The following is a 22,383-nucleotide window of genomic DNA, read 5'->3' as shown; positions in this document are numbered from 1 at the left end:
CCGGCTTTTCGCCTCAGGAGTCCGTAGTCAGACAGGGGGGGGAGATTGGAAAGGAGGGAGGAGAACAATTAGACGGCAGAGACTTTCTGACACGCCATCTCTTTAAAACAAACCATTAATGGCTAACAAAGGAACTCTTAGGTTTATTTCTGTTAACGTTTGCGGGTTGAATGATAATGGAAAAAGATAGAAAGTGGCGCAAGGATTAAGGTCTTTAGGAGGGGATGTTGTATGTCTCTAAGAAACCCATCTGGAGGGATCACAAAAACAGCTTTTGGACACACTAGGCTATAAAATCATAGGAGCCACCACACAAGGAGCAAAAATGAAAGGGGGGGGGGGGGGGGGGAAATAGTGGCTGAAAGAAAATTACCCATTAAGAGCCCAAAGGTGAAATCCGATGCACTAGGTAGATGGGTGATAGCGGAATGTCATCTTCCTACAGGCACCCCCTTCACAATATGCTCAATCTACGGCAGCAATACTGACGACCCAAGCATTATTAACCAGATATCCAGGGAGCTAGCCCATTGACCCACTCCAATAATACTATGTGGCGATCTTAACATTAATTTGCCGCACGACCTAGAATTAGAGAGTAAAAGGAATTACAAAGGTAGGAAGCCTCAAATCTATAACGCATTAACTAACCTAGCCCAAACACACGGGCTTAGGGATGTTTGGTCTAAACTTAACCCCTCACAACCTAGATACACATATTTCTCATTTCCACACCAAACATTCGCCAGGTTATGTTATTTCCTGATCTCGTCTTCTCTATTAGACAAATGCACAATAGGCCTAGCCCCAAGTTTTATGTCAGACCACAACCCACTCATTCGGACGGTTAGTGGGTTCGAGAATGGGAAGGACACCCCCAGGTGGAGCTTTGAGAAGGCACTTCTACAGGACACTAGCTATCGGATCCATATGCAAGCCTGAATTCAGGAGTTTCTTGAAATAAATGTGGGGTCAGCGTCCAATACAGTAGTTTGGAACACGCTAAAAGCTGGAATCCGGGGGAAGACGCTAAGATTTTCAATTAGGAAGAAAAAACAGAAAACAGTTAATAACCAACCTACAAATAAAGTTAACTGCAGTAGAAACCGCATTAATCCAAAGGGTCCAGAACGGAGCTGAAACAGAGAATATACAAACTGAAGCAACACTGATTAAGGCTAAAATAGGAGCAATATTTTTGGAAAGAGCTGCATCTAAGTGGACAGCTGCCCGTGAGACTCTATATGAGTGTGGAGATAGTATTGGCAATCACCTCGCCGTCAAAACAAGACAAAAATAAGTAAACAGCGAAATATGTACAATCCGTCTACCTTCAGGGATAGAAACCAATGATTTCAATAAGATACAAGAGGGCTTTCAAGATTTTTATGGAACTCTTTACTCAATTCAATTCAATTCAATACTTTATTTCGGTCTGCTTTGGACCATAAAAGTGCATAAGATAAAAAATACAACACATTGAATTTTAAAATCATCATCACAGCAATTAAACAATCTTGACAATTATACCAAAGAACAGGGATGGGGGAATTATTTCCACATTTCATCAATAATTTACAGATAAAATCATTTAGGTTTAAAAAATACAATAATACAAGTATAAAAATAAACAGGGGTATTAAAGTTAAAAACATACATTCCATTAAAATATTACTATATGGGCGATCAAGCACTACTGAAATACTCCAATATAATGTTATAAAAATAGACAAGCAGCATTTTGAGATAAAAATTAAGTGGACTTATTACCTCCTTATAACAGTTTGGATAAAGCTTACTGCAATTACAATTTTAGACCATTTGTGGCTCTAAGGAACATTATGTTCATAAGAAACCTAGACACACAGAATACTACCAGTCGAGTAGTATCTGATCGTAAAATCAGTTCTGCCTGTCTGCAGTGTCTTAAATTGAGGATGTTGCATAGAGGTTTAATCCATCTTTTTCTTGAATATTGATAAGCCGGGCAAAAAAATAAAATATGCATATCATTTTCTTTGACAGATGTAACATTTTTACAAAAACCACATTTGTCAGAATCTTTATCTTGTGCATTACTGCCTCATTTGGATTTCTTATTGTTGGTCTGCAAGACCCCATATCTAAATTTAAGATACAATGATTTTGCTACCGAAGGGTTGACCTCATCCAAGAGAATTTCAAATTTAGGAATATCTTTAAACTGGAGAAACCTTATAGTCAAAGGTCCTAATCTGGTATCCTGTAGCAATGTATTACTTAAATAGTTCCAGAATGAACGTTTTACTATTTTGCTACAGGATTTCGTTAACTCTTGAGGGTTTTCCCAATAGTTTAATAATCATATTCTTTTGAACCAAGAGGCAATATGTTTAAACCATAAGATATCTTTTAGAATACCAAAGGACATTATCTCTTGTAGCCCCGATCTGTAATGGACAAGCTCGTCTGTTGTCCAAATTCTTATCCAATACATAAGGGGACGTAAGGCAGCAAGACTGTTGGTACGCTGTAGATTAATATCTAAAATACCGGTACCATTGGAGTTATATTAGGTAAAGATAATAACCTTCCTACAAAATTGTTTTCATCAACTTCAAAATTGCGCTTGCAGTGTGGACCCCAAAGTTCTGCCCCATAAAGGGCTGCTGACTGGGCCTTAAATTTAAAGACCTCTATAGCAGGAGATGCAGCCTTAAAGTGCTCTCTCTATGTTTCTTTATAATAGGCATAGAATTCTGGAATAAAACTAATTTAATTTTTTCCAAATAGGGGTTCCATGACATTTTGGAATCCAGCATGATACCTAAATAGTTAAAATTATTCACATACTCTAGTCTTTCGCCTTGTTTTTTTTTGTAAACGTTTTACTTGGGTTAATAGACATATATATTACAACTCTTTACTCAGAAGGAAGCACCCAGCCTGACGACTTAGTAGAGCAAGAAATTACTAACTACTTGCAGGACATTGAACTAAGGCAACTTATACAGGCGACTCTGCCCAGTTAGAGAATGTGCCAGAATGGGACGATATTATAGCTGCCCTATCTAGCTTGCCGGACGGTAAAGCGGCCGGTATAGACGTTCCCCCCGTAGAATTTTATAAGGTCTTTGCGCCCCAAATAAGGCACATTTTACTTGACATAATCACCACTATCTTTAACAAAGGGCCACCCCGCGTCCTGGTCTAATGCAAAAATGTCTATCTTCCCAAAAAAGGATAAATCACCCTTAGAAATGGGTTATTATAGACCCATTACCTTAATAAACTGCGACTCTAAGATGTACTCCAAGTTACTTGCAATCAGACTGTCCATGGTAATAGAATCCCTAGTCTACGAGTGGCAACATGCATTCATTCCAAAAAAGGGTACCACGGAGCATATACTGAGGGCCATCACCCTGTTTGATGCCGCACAGGTGTCAGGACAGCCAATGTCCCTGATTTTACTAGACGCCGAAAAGGCCTTTGATCGGGTCTCCTGGCGGTTCCTGTGGGGCATCATGGAGAGGATGGGGTTTGGACAAAAGTTCAAGCAGGCAGTACAAGCACTATATTACCATCCGACAGCCTGTGTACTGATAAATTGGAGGTTCTCCAAAACCTTTAGTATCTCACAAGGCACCAGGCAGGGCTGTCCTTTCTCCCCTCTGCTGTTCGCTCATTATATAGATCCCCTAATAAAGAAAATAGAGAAAGATCCGGCTATTCAAGCCACGAGCACACAGGGACTGCAAACAAAGATACTGGCATAAACAGACTACTTGGCCATTACCACCCCTGACCCCGAAAATGCTATGATGGCACTAGAAGCAGAGGCCCAAAGGTTTGGAAAAATCTTAGGATACGTGTTAAACAGCACCAAAACTCAGATAATAACATAGTGAAATTCACTGGAATAACAGCAGGGTAGTAACAAAAGCAAAGTATCTGGGAGAGACTATAACGGCAAATTTGGACAACCTGGTAGCAGAGAATTGAGTCTCTTTGGCCACTGATACAAAAAAGTCCCTTAAAGCAATTGACAATCTGCACCTAACAATAGTGGGAAGATGCAACGTAATTAAGATGAAATTTTTTCCAAAATTGCTTTATAATAGTCAGGAATTGATGGAATGAGTTTTTAGGTCTGCTTTCGGAATGTCTCCAAGATTTCTTTAACAAACCAGACAACTGGGTTGACTGGTAAACTCCAAACTAATCTGTTCGGACAAAACGTAACAAATTGTGCGTGCACGCATAGAACATATGCACTCAATTTACCTTCCCAGCTAAGCAAACATCTGGCATCAGAAAGCAGGGTGGAGAGAGAGCGCGAGAGAGAGAGAGAGAGCGAGAGCGCGAGAGAGAGAGAGAGAGAGAGCGAGCGAGTGAGCGAGAGCGAGAGAAAAAAAGTTAGGTGATCAGTTTTATCATTGGGTCCGATTCCGTCCGAGTTTCCCATTCTCCAGGCAGTCAACTTTCCTCCACCTGGAGGGAGACCCTCTGGTTTTATGACTGTCGTGATTTCATGTGCATTAGCGGAAAAAAGTGGAGTTAAAAAATACCTCCTTTCCTGTAAAGGAGTATTTTATTAGTCAGGAAGGGGTAAGATTATCCTGGTCTGTTTGGCATACATAACGCAGTATACATACAGTACTTGTACGTTACCGTGAGGGGTGCAACTATAATTTTTCAATTGTCAATCCTCCTATTTCGAGATGACGTCTAACTTACTTTAAAAGATTGGGCGTTGGGGTTTCTAGTCTACATGGTATGACATGGTGTGTTAATTTTTTGCTACAGAGACGTGCAATTAATTATCGTAAGAGCGTGTGGTTGTTTACTGCTTTTAGAGCTAGTAACAGTAAGGAATGCAATAGTAATCAGAATGCATTATTCCGAAATATCGCATTTATGTTCACTGTGTTTTTCAAATATATTTTTCAAATATGAACGAAGGAAATGCATGCTTCAAAAGTTATCTCCTAAAGATAACTGCACATTAAGATAACAACTTGTGCGCTAGTGAGATATTAAAACTTCCAAATTTGTGGAGGTGAGAAGCATGTGTTCGTCGATGAGACGGTCATACCTTAATCAAGTTCTGTTAAAAGTCCTGCGGGTGCGTAGGGAGCTCTGCGATAAATAAAGAGAAGTGTTGGTTCGGATGAGTGAATCGCAATACCTTATCTTGTGGCTGCCATGAGCCGCTCGTTTACCTAGAATGTGCTATTTACATCTCATTCGAGTGGTTTCCTACCGTGACCCAGAAGTTGACATCAGTGGCCCAGGAGGTGATTCATTTGTAGAGCTGGGGCTAATCATTGAAAGAGAAAAAGAGCATTGGTCTCTCCCACTCCAGTCTAGAGATGCAGTCTGTGGCTCATGGGGCGCCATCGTCTCGCCAGTATGCCTTAGATGTGCGATGAACGAGGACGCCATACAGAATGGGAATGCACATCACTCTGGGGGTTCTGGCGAGGGGTGGTGTATTGCCTGGAGAGGGTCCTCAATCAATAAGTGCGGTACTCACCTGTGAGGGTCTCTTTTCCATAGTCCAGTCTGCTGTTGATGAGTGCATGGGTGACAGTCTTCCTAGACTCTGGGGGGGGGACCCATTTGAAAGTCTTGCGGAGGGTGCTGAAATAGCTGGAGGTGACGGCATTGACCTGTTGGTTCATGGGGAGGGATGAGTAGAGTATGATGCTGTCAGGGGGCCTCTGATGACATCGGTGGACGGGGTGAGGACTTTAACAGCTGTTCATTGCCGCCCCGTCCACAGGACTCCTGCGGCCCCTTTAACTCGGCCTGGATTTTCCCAGTGGAGGTGGAGCCGACGTCACCCGTGATTATCCAATCCGGTACGGAGGAGGCGGATAAGACAGTCCTACTGGAACCAGGAGCTGCGAAAGCCGGAGCCGGTGTGGAGAACGTGGGAGGAGAGACGACTCGGGAAGCAGACAGAGAGACGATTGGAGAAGCGGACGGAGGGAGACCGGAGTGCGCCTGAGACAGCTGGGAGCAGAAAAACGAGAAGCCAGGAGGCCAACCATACCGCGCCTCGCCCGCCACACTTCAGGGGAAGTGTGGCTGGAAAAGGTACGGAGTCGCATACGCAAATTCACTTCATCACGGGGAGGGACCGGGTAACAGTTAAGGGGAGGTCACGGGGTAGGCGGTATGGTTTCTTTTGTTGATATACCACGCACCCTTTTGCCAATAGTCGCGGGAGCCTTGTGTTTTTGGTGGCATCCTTCGGTGACCCCTCACACCCATTCCCCTGAAAAGACGTGAGGTCCAGAACCAGCCATCTGAAACCTTGTTTTCAGTTTCTTTCTTGTCTTTATGATCCATTCCCGCCGAAGAGGAGACGAGAGCGACAGCCAGGGAGAAGAATCCCGGATGAGCCCCCCCCTCCCCCGACGAGCGGAACTTCCTCGTGACACTTAAACTTTGCCCAGGAGTGTTATTGTAACCAAAGCTAATAAATACCCCAGAGAACCAAAGTTTGGTGTGTGTGCCCTCGATACCTCCCTAACCCGGCGGTCCCCTCTCACAGATGCTGAGGATTCTGGCGTGATCCGGGGGTTCGGGGGGGGGGGGGAGTCGGTGGGATTCCGAGGGTGGTCGGCCACCAGGTGTGGTCTCATTCTGATGTGGTGGTTTAGAGGACGAGGACTTCTATCTTCTCAGCGTTGAGCTTTAGGCTGCTGTTGGTCATCCAAAATGATACATCCTGCATTCCTTTCTGGAAGTGGAGTCTGGCGGTGATGGGGGTCTTTGGTGAGGGAGAGGATGTGCTGGGTGTAGTCAGCGCAGGATACGATGTTGAGGCCCTGTTGTTGAACAATGGCGGCGAGGGGGGCCATGTAGATGTTGAAGAGGGTAGGGCTTAGTGATGATCCCCTGTGGGACTCCACAGGTGATTTCTGTGGGATCGGAGAGGACGGGTGTTAGTCTGATCCTTTGGCTTCATCCGGTGAGGAATGATTGGACCCAGTGCAGGGCAGTTCCTTGTATGCCGGCATCGTGTAGTCTGGCGAAGAGTATGCAGTGGGAGACAGTGTCAAAGCCTGCTGATAGGTCGAGTAGGATAAGGTCTGCGGTGTGGCCTTGGTCCAGGAGGGAGTGGATGTCATCTGTGGCGGCGAGTAGGGTGGTCTCAGTACTGTCATTGCTTTGGAATCTGGATTAGGGCGGCTCGAGGACGGTGTGGTCTTCGATGAATCGTGTCAGTTCCCTGTTGACTTTTTTCTCTGCAACTTTGGCTGTGAAGGGGAGGAGCAAGATGGGCGGGTAGTTCTTGAGGTCGGTGGGGTCAGCTGTGGGCTTTTTGAGCAGGGGCCTGACTTCTGCGTGCTTCCAGTCGTCTGGGAAGGTGCCAATGGCAGTGGCGGCTCTGTGGTAGATGTGTGTTGGGCAGGGGTCGTGGGGGCCCCATCGAGTGGATGCCTTTCATGATCGAGGCAGTGTCCTGGCCGTGATCGGTGTCCAGGTGTGTATGGTTGGCTGACAGATGTTTTTGGGGGGCGGGCCGGCTGCGGCTTCTGGTGGCTGGTCGACGAAGTTGTTGTAGAGGCTTTTGATCTTGGAGGTGGAAGTAGGTTCTGAGCTTCTCGCAGATGTCTTGAGACGGGGTGATGCCTGTTGCTTCGCTTCAGGGGTTGGTGAATTCCTGAATGACACTGAAGAGTTCCTTGGAGTTGGTGGAGTTGGCGAGGATTTTGTTGTGAATGAAAGTCCTCTTGGTGGTTCTCATTTGGTTGTGGTAGTCCATCATGGCATCATGTCCTGGGAGATCCCATTCCACCCAAAGCAGATAGAACTCCATAGCACTGAAGGAGTTGGTGGCAATAGGTATAAAATACATTAACTTTTCCTGGGATAAACACAAGCTAAACGTGACATTGCAAAGCTATAGAAGGATGTGTTGCCGACCTCACTGGGCACATGAATGCAAAGAATGGATCATTGTATGAGCATAGAAATAGTGGTGTACTGTGCTAGGGGGTGCCTACAGAAGCATGCAAAGATATGGCAGTGGTGTGTGCCCCACAGAGGCATCGTTTTGGCACCAGTTCCTACAGTGGACTCTCTCCTTGAGACAGAGAAAAGGCAATATGATGGTGGTCCATGAAGCTCCTGGTACCCAACTACATTCTCATATCCCCCATACACTGACATTTAAAATGTTGTTAATGAGAAGGATGGTGGATTCAATCTTTGTAATTCATGAGTGTGCCATTGAGCCATCGGGGGTGGGCGACGGTTTGTTATTGCACTGCAAGTTTGGATAGGCCATGATGTTATGTCAAACTGAAAATAAAATGGGGTTATGAAAAAAAAAACTGAAAAAACGCACCTTGCAGTGTCCCATAGATGAAGCTGCATGTATGAGTGCAAGTGTGTAGGTATGCAGGGGCAAGTGTGGCTATCGGCCAAACAAGGCAGACGTGAGCTAAAGGAACTCCGAAGACCGAGCAGCTCTGCCAATTAATCTGACCATCATCAGCACAAGTTAGGGGAGAGACGATATGCCCTGCTTCCCCTACCTGTTTGGCTCCCGTGGTCCAAGTTTGGAGCAGATTGGGCCGGGAATTGTGCGAGGAGACGAAGTAGCTGTGGAGGAGGAGGTGACGAGGCCTACAAAACACACGACCGGGCGACCGAATCATGGAGGCGCCCGCGCGGGAACATAAAGTGTAAGTGATGGGGAGGCTCGGCTCTCAACCCAGAGGCTCAGAAGGGGCCCTACAACATCACGGCACCCGGAGGTTGTGTGACTGACGTGGCCTAGGAATGCATATCTGCGTGGTGGCAGGACTAGGGGCCCCGGATCCAACCAGGAGATATAACCAGCATACTGGGATACATCTGGTGCACCAACAGGCTGGTTGAAGACACCAGTGCTCTACCGCAGGGCCCGAAGGAAGATTTGGCAGAGTGGGGATGCCCAGACTGAAGGCCTTTCAAAGGGAGGTGAGGAGGCCACGGGGTGGGGAAGCGACTAGGCCCTGATTCCAAGTCCTGGAGCCTGATGTGACCGTGGATTCAGGGACAGAGACAAGGGGGGCCTCCCCCCGTAACACTTAAAATTTAGACTTCTCCAGTGGGCCAGACGAATGAGAGACACAGCGAAGCAGGCCTGTGAATGTGAAGAGCCAAAAGACTTGGGAACGTGGGGCTGAATCAGTGACACCCCGTCCCCCCTCCAGCCAAAAGTTGAGGATCTGGGCACGGAGTCTGGGGCCTACGAGTGAAGTCTCTGCACTGACAGTCCATGCGAGGGGGATACATAGGTGTGGACTTAGCTCCCCGCATCCACACATCTCTTATACGGGGTCCCCATCGTGGCAGGCGGCGGTGCGTGAGGTAGCAGAGTGGTTCAGGAAGCAACGAGCAGCAAAAGCGGCCCCAGACTCCAGCTCCTTCACTATGGGGGGCGGTAAAGAAGTGGGAAAGAAGTCCCACAAGAGCAAGATGGAGCGTTATGTCCTCCCTTCACATACGCAGACAGAGTAGGACCAAGGCAAATGTACACCAATCGGATGAAGAGGCCAGAGTACCATTGTTGTGAGATATCATGGTGGGTATTCAGAGTGTAAAAGGAACTCTGGAGCCCAAACTTGATTCTGCATTGGCAGGAATATCTGATGAGAGCAGAGCTAAATAAGGAGAAAAAGACACAATGGCAGGTCTCCGGCATTAATAAGACAACCACGCAACTGAAGAAACAGGTAGCTTCTTTACTCCAGGATAATGTGACTATGCAGGCTCGATTGGAGGACATGGAAGGGAGAGATCGAGACAAAACAATCTGCGTCTCCTGGTGGGTGTACTCAATAAAGCAGATGAGCCCTGTACTCATCGGGTTGTTGAACATTTTATTACCACTGTGCTTCAGCCCAAAGGGCTCTTGACGTTTTTTCTGGTTGAGAGGGCACATAGGGTTCCTGCCACTCCTTCTAGGCCCGGTATACCCCCTCGCACCATTGTGGTTTCTATTTTCCACTACAGGGACTGGGATGTGACCCTGCAAGTAGCACAACATACCCGGATCTGAAATTAGAAGAAACCCTCGTCACCTTTTATCCAGACTATACCTTCAAGGTCCAACAACAAAGGAGAAGTTTTACAGAAGTAAAGCGGGAACTAAGGAGGCAAGAAATCAAATACATGATGTCCTGCCAGGCTCCGTGTAATAGCGGAGGGAAAGACCTGTTTTTTTGACTCTCCTAATCTGACAATTGACTGGATGTAAGGTTGGCGGGTGGCAGGTGAAGGAAGAAGACACCAGATGCCACGCCAGAAGGGTGCGGAGCGTGCATAAGGACAGGTCGGGCAGCCGGCTGAGAGAGGACACAGATAGGGCTGATAATGGGGAGGGGGACGGTTGGTTCCCTGAATGGGTGTGCAGTATCAGGACCAATCGCCCACGCTGCTGGAGCCGTAAGAAGGGAGGTTTCTTTTGTTCATAAGAGGGGACTACAGAATGGTAGGTAAAGAACCGAAAAAGACAGCGTGATAACAAAAATCACTGCATATCAGCTTGAGCATTGAAGATACTCCATCTCCTCTTGAAATATAGTCCTATGCTAAGGCAGAGCGGGGAGGAACAATCTGGTCACAGCCTTCTCGTTACCCCTCAGTTGGTAATTAAACTAACATGTTTTTACTTTCTAGGGGCGACAGGCACCATGCCGGTTGGAAAAGGGTGGGCAGTTCAGTTACCACCTGGCAGGGTATCAGGGTGGGGGGAGTTTTTGTAATTAGGGTATTAGTTGTTAGAGCAGATACAGATACTTGGAGACCGAAGTTAGTAACACTACATGGGCATATAATTCAGATTCGGACGATCCTCGCCTTTCAGCTTACTATGAAAAATGGCACTTCCCCTTAAAACCAGGTCTCGCCTGTTGGTTCCTTCATGGAACGTAAACAGACTTGGCAACAAGATAAAAAGAAGTATGGTCCACCAGGCTATCCGTAAACACTCCCCTGATATTGTCCTAATGCAGGAACCCCAACTGCTAGGAAATTCTTGTAACACAATGAAAAGGGGAGGCTATACAATGGTGACACTCCGGGTACACCACCGACTCCAGAGGAGTGGGCATGCTCATCCGAAATTCCACACCATTCATCCACCAAAAACTTTAGTGGACCCACAGGGCATCTATGTAGTACAAACCGGCACATGGGAGAGAATCCTAATTGTTTGGTATATATTCTTTCATGACTACACCGTACCATACTACAGAGGCTGAGCAAGTTATTGCTTCAACTACCTGAGGGGGTTCTACTTCAAGGGGGAGATTTTAATGCATTACTCTCGCCAGACTTAGACAGGCGGTAAAGGTCCTTGTCAAATTCCTGGCTATTAGGTTACACAGTCTTAACTACTCTAGTGCATCCAGACCAGCCAGAATTTCTGCCCAATAGAGGAACACGCCTCAATCTGCGCAGACTGTATGGAGTAATGGCCGGTTCTACAAATTACAAAATAGCTACTATGGTCCTGCTCATGGATGCCTCTATGGCATTTGACACCCTCGAATGGACATATATGTTTGGAACACTCGAATGATTGGGTTTTGGACCAAATTTTTGGGGATGGATGCGACTGCTACATACGGCCCCAACATCCCAGGTTAAGGTAAATGGTATAACTTCACGTAGTTTCCCTCCAAGGAGAGGACAAGGCAGGAATGCCCTCTTTCCCCCTTAATAGTCACGCTAGCCCTGCAGCCCTTGGCAGCATGGGTAAGACAAGACTCAATTGTAATGGGAATCACATGGGAGAATCATGGGAAGAACGCATCTCTTTGTATGCGGATGATATCCTTTTCTATGTTTCCAACTCCCCTGCCACAATCAACCGCCTCACACATCCTAGACACTTTTGGTCAATACTTCAGCTATAGGATAGATTGGGGAAAATCCCTCATGCACTGAATAACTGGTCCCATGCCCACGCTCCCAGTGTGGAGTTGCCATTGTCAGCGGGCCACTTTAAGTACTTAGATATTCACATGACTATGGACCCAGCCCTGTTTTATCGATTGAACTTGGCCGCTCCTCCTGGAACGGTTTAAGGCAGATGTGGAACATTGAAAAACGTTACAGCTCTCACTATTGGGGCGAGCGACGATGTTGAAACAGAGGATGTTACCCCAATTGCTTTAGATTTTGCAAAATACTCTGCATCGAGTGCCAGATAATTTTTTTCAATCCATTGACTCCCTTCGCTACTCGCTGTTATGAAACGTGGCTCCACCCTTTATTGCACTAGCCAAATTAGTATGTGGAGTATATGACAGAGGCATAGTCCTTCCAGATATTAAAAAGTATTACTGGGGGGCGTGGCCAAGATGGCGGCGGAGTAGGACGCCTTTCCGAGCCGCTCCGGCGCTGATCCAGCAAAAGCATCTAATAGCACGGTCCTGAGGGAGCGGCCCCGCTTCGAAAGTGGTGTGGAAGTCTCCCTGGCGTAGCGGAGTGGTTTGGTGCCGTCGGTGGGGCGGAGAAACACCGAGATCGCCCACGAGAACGACTGAACTCCGCGACCTGCGCAACCCCGGCCTCTCTTGATCTCGGCGGCCGGCATAGGAGGAGGGCGGAGCTCCTGAGAACCCGCCTGGAGTCCCCAGAGCTGGCGGAAGGTGGAGAGTCGCGTTGAATCGGCGAAGCGGAGGGTTTTGCTATGGAGGTGGCTTGGAGTCCCCTGGCTTATGTGGTGCAGCAGACCCACGGGGCTTGGCTGAGAAGGCTCCACAGCGGCCGGCGGTGGTCGCCGAGAGGTGGCCCGAGACGTCTGGAAGCCGGAGGCGGTGAACCTGGGCGGTGGCGGTTACCCTGGCCGAGGCAGGTGGTGGTGAGCGGTGCCAGATCAGCGGATCCCGGTGAAGCCCGGGCCACATGTGGGACGGAAGCAGTTTGGGGGATAGCGACGGCACTCATGGCCGCCATTGGACTCCTGCTCAACCACGGGCCTGAGCTTTGCCCCGTGCACCTGTGACGCCTAAGACACGAGCTGCAGTATATGCTGTGAACGTCGTATCTGTCATACCAGTCATATCAGGGGTGCTGCGGACTATAGTTTGAGGCCTGGCACTTGAGATCGCAGGCCGAGCGACAAGACCCGCCATTTTGTTTGGCCGCGTGGCGCTCGGGTGGAGCGTTGCTTGCCGCCATGTCTAACGCGCAGCGCAAAGGGCGCCCGGGGAAGGATGGCACTTCGAAATCCTCCCAACAGCCGGCATCCCCTGGAGCTAGTGGGTCGTCGAAGCAGTCGGACGATGAAGCGCCGGCAACGAAAGCTTTCATGACTGAACTCTTTGCCTCCATTAAGGAGGATATCTCCGAGCTCCGGGCGCAATTGGCTTCTGACCTGCGGGAGGTGCGGAGGGATGTGGACGGTTTAGGCGAGTGGGTGGCGACCCTGGAAGACCATGATCTAAGTATGGCCAACGACGTGCACTTGCTGCAGCAGGATATCATCCGCCTCACCGAGCAGAACCTGGACTTACAGACGCACACGGAGGATTTGGAAAACCGTTCACGCAGGAATAACATTCGTATCCGGGCTGTGCCCTGGGATGGTGAGGCAGGGGACCTGCGAGGTTATGTCCAGGATTTGTTCCTCCAAATACTGGATGAGGAGGATACACGGGAAATCCAAATGGACAGAGTGCATAGAGTGGGGCTGCCCAGGCGCGGGGGGGCCCCCCCGATATCCTTGCGTGCGTCCATGATTTCCAGGTGAAAGAACGGATCCTCCACAAGGCCAGAACACTCACGTCATTGCAATTTAGGGACCACCACCCCCAACTGTACAAGGACCTGGCGGCCTCCACCCTGAGGAAAAGAATGGAGTTCCGCCCAGTGACTGCCTTTCTGAGAGAACGGGGCATCGCTTATTCCTGGGGGCATCCATTTGGATCATCTTTCGGTGGCAGAATCGTCTCGCACAAATTCGCACGCTTCAGGCAGCAAAAGACCTTCTGGGCCTGGAGGATGTGCCGCCCTCGCAGGACACAGCTACTTCTCCGTCTCGGAGGCACCACCGCTCGTCTTCCTGGCATAGGGTGGGCGCCTCACCTGACCGGCGGCGGCCGGACCTCACTACCAGCCTGCAGGAGCGGGGCAACGCTGTGGCATCGGTGGCTTCGGCCACATTGGCTGATACGCAGCAAAGCTCCGGAGCGGCGTGACCTCCTTCTCATTGATGGATCGGCGCCGGAGGGGTTCGGGTCTTCTGGTCTGGGGGTATGAATGTACTCTTGGAGGAGACACCCTCGACTGTGGCCATGGGGGAATAGTGTATTAGTCCCCCCGGCCTGCTTCCTGGAAGGAAGGCCTCTTACGGACTCCGGCCTTCTGGACACGATGAGTACTGTATTTGCTTTCATATTTTTGCTTTTGCGCTTGTTTTTGGTAGTGTTTCAACTGGGGGAGGGGTGGGAGTTGGGGAATTTGGGGTGTGGGGGGGGACCCGTGACGGTTGGAATGGGGGGTTGATTGATGTGTGGCTGCGGGTGTGTGGGTACAATGGCGTTGTAGATATCACTGCAATGGTTGGATGGCGAGTGTTGGACGTCTCTTGTATGAGTGTTGGCCTAGTTGTGGGGAGGGGGACACCTGGAGTGATGAGAGCAGTTTTCTGGGTTCGTCTTTGTTATGCCGATTAGCATAGGGACATGGAACATTAAGGGCATGAATTCGCCACAGAAGCGGCAGAAGGTTTTGAAGTATGTAGTGGACCACCACCTTGACATTGTTGGGTTGCAAGAAACCCACCTGGCGCGGAAAGATGAGATGCGGCTCGGCCATAGGGCCTATCCCATTATTTATAGATCTTCCGCTGCTACGAAACACAGGGGAGTGGCACTCCTTTTCCGGGCTGCGCTGCACTTTCAGCCTGTGGAGGTCCGTCACGATAAGGAGGGCCGTTGGTTGATGGTCAAAGGGCTTATACAAGGTCGATTGTGCACCTTCGTGGTGGTGTATTTACCCAATGTTGGTCAAAATAAGTATTTGCAGGATCTGTTGGTGAAGGTGGGGGACTTTGCAGAAGGTCACTTATTCCTGTTGGGGGATTTCAATCTGGTGTGGGACAAAGATCTGGATAGCTCAGGGGGACATAGGGCGGGTACGGGAGTGTTTTCTGACTCGGCACAGCAAGGGGTGGGGGAGCTGGGACTAGTTGATGGCTGGCGATTTTTCCATCCTACCACGAAGGATTACACATTTTTCTCCCACGTGCATCATTCCTACTCCCGTTTAGATTTCATTTTCCTTAGTCAGTCCCTACGCGGGGACGTGATGGATGCCGCCATTCTTCCAATCTCGGTATCGGACCACAGTCTCTTGGTGCTTAATCTTCGTTGGTCGCCACCTGATGCATTACATCGGAAGTGGTATTTCCCGGCGTCGGTGGTCAGGGACGATGTCTCTAATCAGGCATTACGCCTCGCTATCCGAGAATTCTTCGACCTCAATCCCTCATCGGACACTTCACTGTCGACCACGTGGGACGCCTTTAAGGCTACGATCAGGGGCACATGCCTGGGACTCAACTCGCAGATTAACGCATTGCGGAGGAAGGAACGTGAGGCATTGGAGGCTGAGGTGGTTGAGCTCGAACGAGCTCACAAACTCAACCCCTCGAGAGTGACTCTCCGCCCGTTGACGGCAGTGAGGGGCAAACTGAAGGCACACTATGCCAATAGGGCCGAGCTTACGCTTCTGCGACTGGGGCATCATTCGTATTCTTGCGGCAACAAGGTTGGTAGACACTTAGCGCGACAATTGCGGGACAGGAGGGAGCGGGAATACATTGGAGGGATCAGAGATGCCGCAGGAGTGTTGCACCATCGGGATGGAGTGAAGGCGGACATTTTTGGGGGCTTTTACGCCGAGTTGTATACGGGCGACGCCCTGGATGCGGAGTCACAGCGGGAGTTCCTACAACGTTTGCCGTTGCCCCGAGTGTCTAAGGAATGGAACGAGCTGTTAGAAGCACCGATCTCGAGAGAAGAGGTTCTCTCCGCCATCAAAAATTTGAAATTACACAAGGCCCCGGGTCCGGATGGTTACACTGCGGTCTTCTACAAGACGTACGCTACTGAGCTGTGTGACTTTCTGGTTGCCCTCTTTAATGATATGGCGACGTCCGGGATGAACGTGGGGACCCTGGCGGAGGCGGTGATTACTGTTTTGCCGAAACCTGGGAAGGATCCGGAGCAATGTGCTTCGTTTCGTCCCATAGCCTTGCTTAACATTGACGCAAAGCTGTACTCGGCGATTCTGGCTGGCCGCCTACAAGATCTGCTGCCGGCGATCATACACCCAGACCAGTCTGGCTTTATTAAAGGTCGCCAGACCCACGATAATACCCGTAGAGTGGTTCACCTCATTGAAAAAGCGGACAGTTTCCGCATTCCGGCTGTGTTGGTGGGTCTGGACGCGTAGAAGCCCTTCGACCGCGTGGATTGGGGCTTTCTGTTTAATACGCTGCATGCTTTCGGCTTCTCTGATAAATTCATTACCATGGTGCAGGCAAATTTTTGCAGCCCACGTTCGAGGGTGGCAGTGAATGGCCACCTGTCGGCCTTCTTCGCACACTCGCGGGGCACCAGACAGGGGTGTCCCCTCTCCCCCTTGTTATTCGCGCTCAGCATTGAGCCCCTGGCGATGGCGGTGAGGGAACACGAAGGTGTGAAGGGCATACCGTTCACGGGAGAACAACACAAAATCTCTCTCTTCGCGGACAACGTCCTGCTCTCGGTGGCTGATCCGGCTGGTTCTCTGCCCTGTGTTAGGGACATTTTGCTTGAATTTGAGGTTGTGGCTGGATTTAAAGTAAATTATGGCAAGTCTTACATTTTGAATTTGACTTTATCGCAGGCTGATGTTGCTCAGGTGCGGGCGTTGACGCCGTTGGCTTGGGCTTCGGGTTCGATTGTCTATCTGGGAGTCCACCTGACTCCGACGGTGGGTAAGTTATTCGCGGCCAACTTCCCGCCCCTCATGGCGAAGACCCGGGCGGAATTGGAGAGGTGGAAACCTAAATTCCTGTCCTGGTTAGGTAGGGTGCATGCGGTTAAAATGGTCCTTCTCCCCAAATATCTGTACCTATTCCAAGCCTTACCTATTCCGCTGGATAGCGCTTACTTCCGGCAACTCAAAACGATGGTATTGAAATTTGTCTGGCAAGGGGGCCGAGCGCGTCTGTCCTTCGCGGTTCTTCGCCGACCTCGGTCGGAAGGAGGGGTTGGTCTCCCGGACCTGCGCCTCTATTATAAGGCTGCCCAACTGAGGGTCATGGTGGAATGGTCGCAGCAGCTTTCTGAAAAGCACTGGCTGCATATGGACCGAAGCGTGGCGGGTCGGTCCATCTGGGATTTAGCCTGGAAACCGAAGAAAGATCGCCCCGTGAATGCTTATATCAGTACCCCCACGGGCACTACGCTGAAGGTATGGGACACCCTGGCTGGCGATGAGCGATGGACAACCTTCCCATCTCCGTTCACACCATTGCATTTCAACCCGGCCTTCCCGCTGGCGCTTGCCGAGGGGCCCTTTGACGCATGGAGGGAAGGTGGATGCAGGGCGCTGCTTCACTTGTTTCACGGCTCTGATCCTTTGACCTTTGCTAATTGCATGCAGGACTACCAGGTGCCGCAAACTGATAGATATAAGCATGTACAACTGCTACATTGGGCTACGTCGCCAGGAGTGCTGGAGGCAGCCACAAGGCCTCCTTCGAAATTTGAGGCTTTTCTGCTAAGGACATCCACCATGAAGGGAGCCATCTCCTTCCTAGATCAGCTGCTGCTTCAATCTGAATTGTCTCCTAGGCCACGTTATATGGAGCAGTGGGAGGAGATGGTGGGGAGGGATATCGCCGACGCCGAATGGTCAGCGCTGTGGAGAGATATGACCCAATTCAATCACTCAATCCACTTACGGGAGGCTCATTTAAAGACTCTCACGCAGTGGTATATGGTTCCGGCTCGGCTCCATCGTATCTACCTGGCTACCTCGGACAAGTGCTGGAGGGGCTGTGGCCTTCTGGGGGACTTCCGCCACATTTGGTGGGATTGCCCAATAATCAGGCCGTTCTGGGATGAAATTCTTTCCCATATCAAGGATATCCTACGATACCCTATTGAGAACTCTTTGGCCTTTGCGCTCCTGGGCCTACGGGACCCCGGTCTTGAGCACCAGACGCGCGCGGATAAGAAAATCCTATGGCTGTGCTTGGGAGCAGCCAAGCTTACGCTGGCGTCGGCTTGGAAACGGAAGGAGGCACCGGCGATTTCCCTTTGGCACAAGAGGCTCTGGAGACTTCTGAGCCTGGAAAGAATGGCGGACATCTTCCTCGGTAATTACAAGAACTTTAAGCACGTGTGGGGCCCCTTGGTAACCTTCCTATCTACTGGCCTACCTTCAGCGGTTTGCCCAGCATCATTAAGATCCTTACACCTCTTCCAACTTTAGTGTGCCTGCTGAATGAATGTGGTATGTTTGTGTCGCCGTCACGGGGGGGGGGGAGTGGGGGGGGGGGGGGCTGGGGAGTTGTTTTTTTCTTTCTTTTCAATGCTGCAACCGGGGTACCTCATCTCGGCGGATGGTGCATTTTTGTGATCTTTGGATTGCTCGAAGACCTGCTTGAAGGGACAATTTGATTTCGCAAGACTCAGCTCCTAAGGGGCATTATTTATGGTTTTTCTTTTTCTACAGGTGCTCGGACTCATTGCCTGATCTTTCTCTTAGCGTTGTGGCATTACCACCGTCTTACATTGCTTCATTTCCCACTGTGTGGGAACATGTGTGACGCCCCGGTGCGGCTTATTGTGTTTTCTTGTTCTTTTTGTTAATTGCAAAATAAAAAAAATTTTACAAAAAAAAAGAAAAAGTATTACTGGGCGGCGCAGTTAGCGATAGTGAATGACTGGGTGTTTGCCGCCTGGGCCAACCCGGAATTATAGATCAGAGACTCTCCATGGGATCCGGAGTTTCAGACCATTCTATAAAGTTCACCCAAGGGTAAAAACTTATTTCCCCAAACACACACACACACACACACACACACACACAATTGATCAGATATGGCGCACTGTCACTTCCTTCTTGGAATGGAAGGAAGGTTACTAACAAGACTGCACTATGGCACAACGAGGCACTTTCACATGTAACGTGACTTACCGGGTATTAAACCATGGGACTGAATAGGTATTTCCTCAATGGGGGACGTCTTGAGGGATTACAATTCTTACTTGGGAAGAGTTGCGTACCCAATATGAACTAGCATGCACTGAGGCTTTTAGATACCTTCAGCTTCAACATGCCCTCAGAACACATATCCCTGGGGAAACCCCCTGCCAGAGTACTCCTCCCTGGAAGACAGAGTCCTTAACAGAAGCACTACCCAAAAAAAGTGTCTCTCATATACAAGAAATTACTATACAATTCTCCCGACCATCTCATAGGGCTGAGATCAAAGTGGGAGGCTGATTTCGGAGATTGCGATGACGGGGAATGGGAGGAGGTACAGAGGACCTTCCAAGAGGTCGCTATACAAGCAGGGTTGAGGCTGATTTTATTACGCATATTCCATCGTCATATTATGCACGCACAACTCTTAGACGCATGACTTTGACTTAGACTATGAGAGGCTGCGGAATGGAGGGAACATTCTTTCCCATGTTTTGGTCGTGTCCAAAGATTCAAACCTTTTGGATTGGCCTACAGGAAATAATGGGGGAAGTGATGGGGGATTCCCTCCCGACAACAGCTAAGAAATGCATCCTGCATATTTGGGGAGAAGAACTGCAACCAAAATATGCTAAGATCTGGCTCTCATTAGGCCTCATAGTGGCTAAGCAAAACATAGCAAGATTGCGGGATGGGGGTCGAGGTCCCGCTGGTGGACGATTGGGAGCGGGATTTGGACTGGTGCATGACTAACGAGAAGTCAAAAGATCAGGTACGGGGCTTCCCCAAGAAATGAGAGCGGATATGGGCACGTTGGCGATCTTATAGAGGCCTGGACTTTGGACTCGACTCAGGAAAGAGAAGAGGATGTACATGACATTTAACGTGCCTAGATTTGGGGGGAGAAAGAATGTATTGCTTGCTTGTATTTACTTTTCCTGTCTCCCCTATGTGATTCCTTGAGGTTTCCAACAAGAATATGCCTTACCAAAATATGTTTTATATCCCGCTCTGTATGCTGCTCTTTGATTGATATATCTTTGTTTACTACACAAAAATGTATAAATAAATAATATATATATTTACACACATACATACACACACATATATATACATATATATATATATATATGTATATATTTTAAATGTTATAGTGTGTAGGTATGCCAAGCCTTATTATGGTTTCTGCTTTCTGCAGGAACACTCCCTAGAGAGAATCAAACTTTTTGATTTAAATGAGATGCTCCCATGTTTTTTCTAGGTAAACTAAATCTACCTTTAACCTTTGCTCTCAAATAACAATTAATTAATACAAACGAAGGTTAATGTTGAAATTACTTACTCAGTCCAATTTGTCTTGTTAAGTCTTTGCAGCATAAGTGGAACCTGTTGCATGCACGTTTTTCATTCGATATTTCAAACTGAGATACAAAAAAATGCCCGGAGTTACTTAAATCACACAGGCAATGAATGGTATTTATTTTGTAATTGCCATAAACGAGGATTGGCAATTTTCAGCACTATACAGGTGTAAAGGCCAAGCTGTCAGCATCTCATGAAATCTGCTGCTCATATGCCCTGAACTAAACCTAGTCTCAACTGTCTGTTGGAATTCAAAGCTGAAGAGGTTGTTAGAAATTAATTTAATCAAACACGACTTGCATAAACATATTAGAATTTCGCTTTAGAATGCATTTAAAACACTAAGGAACTGCCTAAATAAATCACACAGGAAAAATGTGCTTGCTTATAAGGTATAAGAATTAATGTGAAGTGGAATATTTTGCCTAGTACCGGCATCCTACTGAAGCATGTACCGATTTTGAGATAATATTCTTTTGCTTCATCATAAAACATTAACTCACCTTACTTTGAAAATAAATCTGCTGTTGCTTATAATGAACAGACGGTTAGACTAAAAGAGCAAATTATATATCTAATGTGTATGCTTAACCAGGATACTGAAGTTATATTTGTTGCCTTACATTTGACTAGCCCTTGGTCTTCACAATGGGATATGGGTAGCATCTAACAGCTTAGGAATCAATGTTCTCATGAGAACTTTCTCCAGTGTATCTAAAACTGCAATATAAGTTTAACCGCTTGGGTGCCAAGGACAGAACGGTTCCGTCATCGCCTGTGGCGCTCATGTGCCAAAGACTAAATTGTTCCATCCTCTGCACATGAGCACGAAATCCCTCCGCTGTTTACAAAAGAGGGAGTTCCTTTTGGTAAAAACAGCCTCTGGAGCTTGGAAAGAGCTTAAACTCCCGAGGTGGTTTTAAGTTTTCATTGAAATGACAAAGCGCGCACTTGTGCCCTGACTTTTTTCAACTGAAATCAAAAGTGAAATCAGCAGATCCGCTCATTTCACTTTCACTGCCTATGAGATTGTGGGGCTCTCTTAGCTCCAGAGCACCTAGGTAGACAGGAGAGTTATCACTGGAAAGGAAACAATCTCCCTCTTAAAGTGGTACCCCTCCCTAGTGCATCACTGCTTGGGGAATCGCTGCAGGTTGGCGACCCACAAGAGGCGATCCACTCCACTAGGCACCAGGAAAGAGGGGGGGGGGGGAATCAGCCCCTTGATTTTGCTCCCCCATTTGTTTTGCCTGATTAGTCTTTCTGCCCCCCCCCCGAGGGGCAGATAGGGGCAATAAAACCCAGGGGGGGGGGGGGAGAGAATGCCCACTAGGCACAATGGAATTTTTTTTTAATATTAGGGGACTATTTCATAGTGTACAGGTGGGGGTTACCCAGAACGGCATGCAAATGCCACCAGTCCCCAAAAACGAATAAGCTCAGTCTTTCTGCCTCCCCCTCAAAGGGGCAGAAAGCCCCCTGGGCACCAGGGATATGTTTAGGGGCATGTCAGGGAGTGAGTGGTCCCTTAGGGAAGGGTCACTCCTTTTTTAGGTCTCGCCTGTCGATGCGCATGCGCATCGAGCAAGGCGAGAGTATTGGGACTTATCCACTCTTTATCCACACTGCAAGGAATCGTGGCGATTCCTTGCAGTGCCCGTGACTTTTAAGCTCAATGCGCATGCGCATTGAGCTTAAAAGCGCGTGCACGTCCGTCTTTGTTTACCCGCTCCGCCCCCTCCCCTTCCCGCCGTGTCGCATTTCTCCTCCCCCCTCCCCTCTCTTCCCTCCGTCTTGTTTATTTTACCCGCTCCG

The 22,383-nt window shown here is 48.6% G+C and overlaps 1 protein-coding gene across 5 annotated transcripts in view; it reads right to left on the bottom strand.

The window, feature by feature from the left end:
- Positions 1-22,383, bottom strand: part of SH2B1 (SH2B adaptor protein 1) — a 551,274-nt gene that overhangs the window by 509,751 nt on the left and 19,140 nt on the right. For 2 of the 5 annotated variants that reach the window (XM_086932374.1, XM_086932371.1), the window contains exon 2: positions 20,549-20,627. The exons of the other annotated variants lie outside the window; for them this stretch is intronic. The gene's annotated coding sequence lies outside the window, so the exon portion shown is untranslated. The remainder of the gene's footprint in view (positions 1-20,548; positions 20,628-22,383) is intronic. 5 annotated transcript variants of the gene reach the window in all.

This window comes from Lissotriton vulgaris, chromosome 7 (assembly GCF_964263255.1).
Source record: "Lissotriton vulgaris chromosome 7, aLisVul1.2, whole genome shotgun sequence".
NCBI lineage: Eukaryota > Metazoa > Chordata > Amphibia > Caudata > Salamandridae > Lissotriton > Lissotriton vulgaris.
Note: the sequence above shows the minus strand (reverse complement) of the source record. Positions and strands in the feature narration are given on the sequence as shown.